A 6000-nucleotide genomic window follows, 5' to 3' on the forward strand; every position below is an offset into this window, starting at 1 on the left:
CCTATAAAAAATACAATAAAACATGAATAAACGTAATGGTACATTTATTTTAGATAAAAAAAAAATTATAAGTGTTTTATTAATTTAGACAACTTCTTACACTACAGTGTATTGAATTATTTCAAACTGATGTGAATTTATGGAAAACAAAAACATTACCATAAACGATAAGCCTAACCTTGACAAATGATCTGGTCCATGGTATAGATATAGCCTAAAAAGACAACTTTTGTAGACATCCCTTTTTTATTTAAATCTGGTATTTTTTACAGGTTTCTATCAATTTCAATTAATTTCACATTTTTTTCTCTCTATACCATATGAAAGAATATATGCTTGACTTAAATTTTATTGGCTACTTACTTTCAATTCCAAATTAACTATACACAGCAAAAAGTGAATAAAAAAAAAATCCACAGAATTTTAAAAAAAAGGTAAAGGGCTTTAAATACTTCTAGTTATTAGTACTATGATCTATGCATGATGGTGCCATATTCCACAATTAACAATGATTTCCAAAATTCAAGTATAACAAGAGGTTGTCAGAGGGACGGCAACTCAGACGACAAACCAGGTTTTGCAGCGGTCGAACACGGAACAGCCGAGCAAGTATGGACACAACCTTTAAACTTAAAAAAGCTCTTAATTTGAGTTGTGATTGAATGTTTGACATATCATAGGTTTGTGACACAAAATTGATGTGTTCAAAAGAACTGATTTTTATCAAAAAATCAATTTGATAACCAAAAAACGAAAAATATTAATTACACCTCCAAATGACAATCCCCCTTTTTTTCTAAACCAATACAATGTGCTAATCAATATGTTCTCTTCTTTTCCATCTTACCCATTATTGTTTGACAACATCATAATTAAGTCATCATTTTTTAAAGTGTGTACTATTTGCTATTGTGCAAAACAATTAACATATTACATACTATGAATTACAATAAAACTTAATCCCTATACAATATTAACATAAATTATAATATAATTACAGTAATCATGGTAATAACTTTAGCAAATACATTCTTCTACAAACAAGCATAAATATTTTGTTGGTTTTCCTTTTGAAATTGAAAGTACAACTAAGTTAAGTTAAGTAACATTTAATATAGGAAAAAACGTTTCCACCTCCGGCAGTGAGATTCAGTTAAGTAACATTTAATATAGAAAATGATTTTCCCCTGCGGATGTGCGATTCAGTTAAGTAACAATTAATATAGGAAATAATGTTTCCAGCTACGGCAGTGAGATTCAGTTAAGTTTCATTTAATATAGAAAATGATTTTCCCCTCCGGCAGATTCGAACACGCGATTTTTCGCCTTGGGTTAGTTCAACATACCCTTTCACGACTGTCATCGTTTGAAATTTTTTGAAATTGAAGTTCTTATGTCTACTACTTAATAGATATAGGAAGATGTGGTGTGAGTGCCAATGAGACAACTCTCCATCCAAATAACAATTTATAAAAGTAACCATTATAGTTCAATGTACGGCCTTCAACACGGAGCCTTGGCTCACACCGAACAACATGCTATCAAGGGCCCCAACATTACTAATGTAAAACCATTCAAACAGGAAAACCAACGGTCTAATCTATATAAAAACGAGAAACGAGAAACACGTATAACTTACATAAACAAACGACAACTACGGTATACATCAAATTCCTGACTAAGGACAGGTGCAAACATTAAGTCTACTACTTAAGTCTACTACTTAAGTCTTCTACTTAAGACATGAAAAAAAAACATATATGAAGATTCTAACCCAGCTTGTTTTTTGTTGTTGAAATAATGCGTTTAGATGATACATTTCTGTTGCCAAACGTTTATTTTTTACGCAAATGTAAGAGGAGTCCACTTCTTAGACGGGTATTTCTATTGAAAAATACATGTTCCTTCATTTTAACAAAAGTGTTTTCAATTCTAGCATACCCCAACACTTACGAAGTTATGTTTTGTAACATCTATTTCAACTATGCAAAAAAAAACAGGATATTTTAGTTGTCTTTTTTGCAATAAAATCTGTAGAGATGATGCAGATTTTTAGCGTATTTCAAGTTTGTGACTGCGCTGATACACTACATATTTAACTACTGTACCAGTAAAAAGTTTTACTTTAATACTATTCTTCAAAAACTCACTACACACCTACTAAATAAAATTTTAATTCCCCCAAAATGAGCAGGTTTTATGCACTTTTTCATGTCCTTTTTGAAAATGTTCTTTAAAATTCGAAAAAGAAAAAATGGGTTTTACAGAAAAAAAAGTCATGCCAGTAAGTAGACTGATATTAACAGAAGTTTGTTGCACATTGAATCACATTGCTAGTATTCTAAGGAATACTTTGAGCCTTTAACCACATCTGTACGTCAGCAAATGGCCATGGAACAAGACTAAATGCCCCAAACATATCTTAAAATTTGCTTCATCGGTAAGCTGTACCGGGTGCAAGGGAAAGGATGAAAGTAGATGGCGGGTCTAAATTAAAATTAACAGAATTGTAAGTATTTGCCAAATGAAATTTATAGCATGCTTTAAAAAATGGTATTGGTTTTAGTTAATAGCTTTTTTTTTCAATGTGTTCGTAAATAGTAGATGTTTTTGTGTTCTGGTAAATTGTTCCTTTTAAAATTGTTATACGATGATGACTGATGTACCCATATTTTGATTATTTTATTTATTGTGTCTGTTTATTTAACGCATCAATGTAAATATAACGGAATTTGATGAGACTGTCATTAAAGTGAGAGGGTTAGCGCTATAGAACCAGGTTTAATCCACCATTTTCTACATTTGAAAATGCCTGTACCAAGTCAGGAATATGACAGTTCTTGTCCATTCGTTTTTGATACGTTTTGTTATTTGATTTTGCCATGTGATTATGGACTTTCCGAATAGATTTTCCTCTAAGTTCAGTATTTTTGTGATTTTACTTTTTAGTATACAAATATTGGATAATTTTTGTATTTTCATAGATTATACAGTTTAAGAAATGAAACTGTTTAGAATTTTACAATAAAACAAATTTTTCACAGCATTCTTTCAATCCTGTTCAAAAACGTAAATGCAGATATAGACATATATTTTCCGAACTCTTTAATATATTGTATAATACTTGCATTATGATAATAACAATATAACTATCAATATGGCTGCTTTGTGGCGATCTACACTACTCACAGTATGCTAAAAACAATATCCCTATCGATATGGCTGCTTTGTGGCGATCTACAATACTTACAGTATGTTAATAACAATGTCACTATCGATAAGGCTGATTTGTCATGTTTGTTGTGATTTATAATACTTACAGTATATTAATAACAATGTCACTATCGATATGGCTGCTTTGTGGCGATCTTCAATTCTTACAGTATGTTAATAACAATAACACTTTCGATATGGCTAATTTGTGGCGATCTACAATACTTACAGTATGTTAATAACAATATCACTATCGATATGGCTGCTTTGTGTCAATCTACAATACTTACAGTATGTTAATAACAATATCACTATCGATATGGCTGATTTGTGGCCATCTTTAATTCTTACAGTATGTTAATAACAATATCACTATCGATATGGCTGCTTTGTGGCGATCTCTAATTCTTACAGTATGTTAATAACAATATCACTATCGATATGGCTGCTTTGTTGCGATCTTCAATACTTACAATATCATAATAACAATGTCACAATCGATATGACTGCTTTGTGGCGATCTTCAATTCTTACAGTTTGTTAATTACAATAACACTTTCGATATGGCTGATTTGTTGCAATCTGCAGTACTTACAATTTGCTAATAACAATATCACTATCGATATGGCTGCTTTGTGGCGATCTACAATACTTACAGTATGCTAATTACAATATCACTATCGATATGGCTGCTTTATTGTGGTTTACAATTCTTACAGTATGATAATACATGTAACAATTTCACTATCGATATGGCTGCTTTGTGGCGATCTACAATACTTACAGTATGTTAATAACAATATCACTATCGATATGGCTGCTTTGTGTTGATCTACAATACTTACAGTATGTTAGTAACAATATCACTATCGATATGGCTGCTTTATGGCGATCTACAATACTTACAGTATGCTAATAACAATATTACTATCAATATGGCTGATTTGTGGCCATCTTCAATTCTTACAGTATGTTATTAACAATATCACTATCGATATGGCTGCTTTGTTGCGATCTACAATACTTACAATATGCTAATAACAATGTCACAATCGATATGGCTGCTTTGTTGCGATCTGCAATACTTACAGTATGCTAATAACAATATCACTATCGATATGGCTGTCTTTAGGCGATCTTTAATTCTTACAGTATGTTAATAACAATATAACTATCGATATGGCTGCTGTGTTGCGATCTTTAATTCTTACAGTATAGTAATGACAATACCACTATCGATATGGCTGCTTTGTTGTGATCTACAATACTAACAGTATGCTAATAACAACGTCACTATCGATATGGCTGCTTTGTTGTGATTTATAATACTTACAGTATAATAATAACAATGTCACTATTGATATAGCTGCTTTGTGGCGATCAAGAATACTTACAGTATGTTAATAACAATGTCAGTATCGATAGGCTGCTTTATGGCGTTCTACAATACTTACAGTATGCTAATAACAATACCACTATCAATATGGCTGCTTTGTGGCCATCTTTAATTCTTACAGTATGTTAATAACAATATAACTATCGATATGGCTGCTGTGTTGCGATCTTTAATTCTTACAGTATAGTAATGACAATACCACTATCGATATGGCTGCTTTGTTGTGATCTACAATACTAACAGTATGCTAATAACAACGTCACTATCGATATGGCTGCTTTGTTGTGATTTATAATACTTACAGTATAATAATAACAATGTCACTATTGATATAGCTGCTTTGTGGCGATCAAGAATACTTACAGTATGTTAATAACAATGTCAGTATCGATAGGCTGCTTTATGGCGTTCTACAATACTTACAGTATGCTAATAACAATACCACTATCAATATGGCTGCTTTGTGGCCATCTTTAATTCTTACAGTATGTTAATAACAATATCACTATCGATATGGCTGCTTTGTGGCGATCTTTAATTCTTACAGTATGTTGATAACAATATCACTATCGATATGGCTGCTTTGTTGCGATCTATAATACTTACAATATTCTAATAACAATGTCACAATCGATATGGCTGCTTTGTTTGCGATCTACAATACTTACAATATGCAAATAACAATGTCACAATCGATATGGCTGCTCTGTTGCGATCTACAATACTTATACAGTATGCTAATAACATTATCACTATCGATATGGCTGCTTTGTTGCGATCTGCAATACTTACAGTATGCTAATAACAATGTCACTATCGATATGGCTGCTTTTTGACGATCTTTAATTCTTACAGTATGTTAATAACAATATCACTATAGAAATGGCTGCTTTGTGGCGATCTTTAATTCTTACAATATGCAAATAACAATGTCACAATCGATATGGCTGCTCTGTTGCGATCTACAATACTTATACAGTATGCTAATAACAATATCACTATCGATATGGCTGCTTTGTTGCGATCTGCAATACTTACAGTATTCTAATAACAATGTCACTATCGATATGGCTGCTTTTTGACGATCTTTAATTCTTACAGCATGTTAATAACAATATCACTATCGATATGGCTGCTTTGTGGCGATCTTTAATTCTTACAGTATAATAATAACAATGTCACTATCGATATAGCTGCTTTGTGGCGATCAACAATACTTACAGTATGTTAATAACAATGTCACAATCGATATGGCTGCTTTATGGCGATCTACAATTATACGAATTAAGGTTTTTAGATGAAATTGAGCAATATTTACATGTTACAACATAATATTCATTGTTGATTTTTAAATGATTAATAGTTTTATTTCATTGTAACCGACCAGTTAG

The sequence above is a fragment of the Mytilus galloprovincialis genome, chromosome 13 (assembly GCF_965363235.1).
Source record: "Mytilus galloprovincialis chromosome 13, xbMytGall1.hap1.1, whole genome shotgun sequence".
NCBI classification, from domain to species: Eukaryota; Metazoa; Mollusca; class Bivalvia; order Mytilida; family Mytilidae; genus Mytilus; species Mytilus galloprovincialis.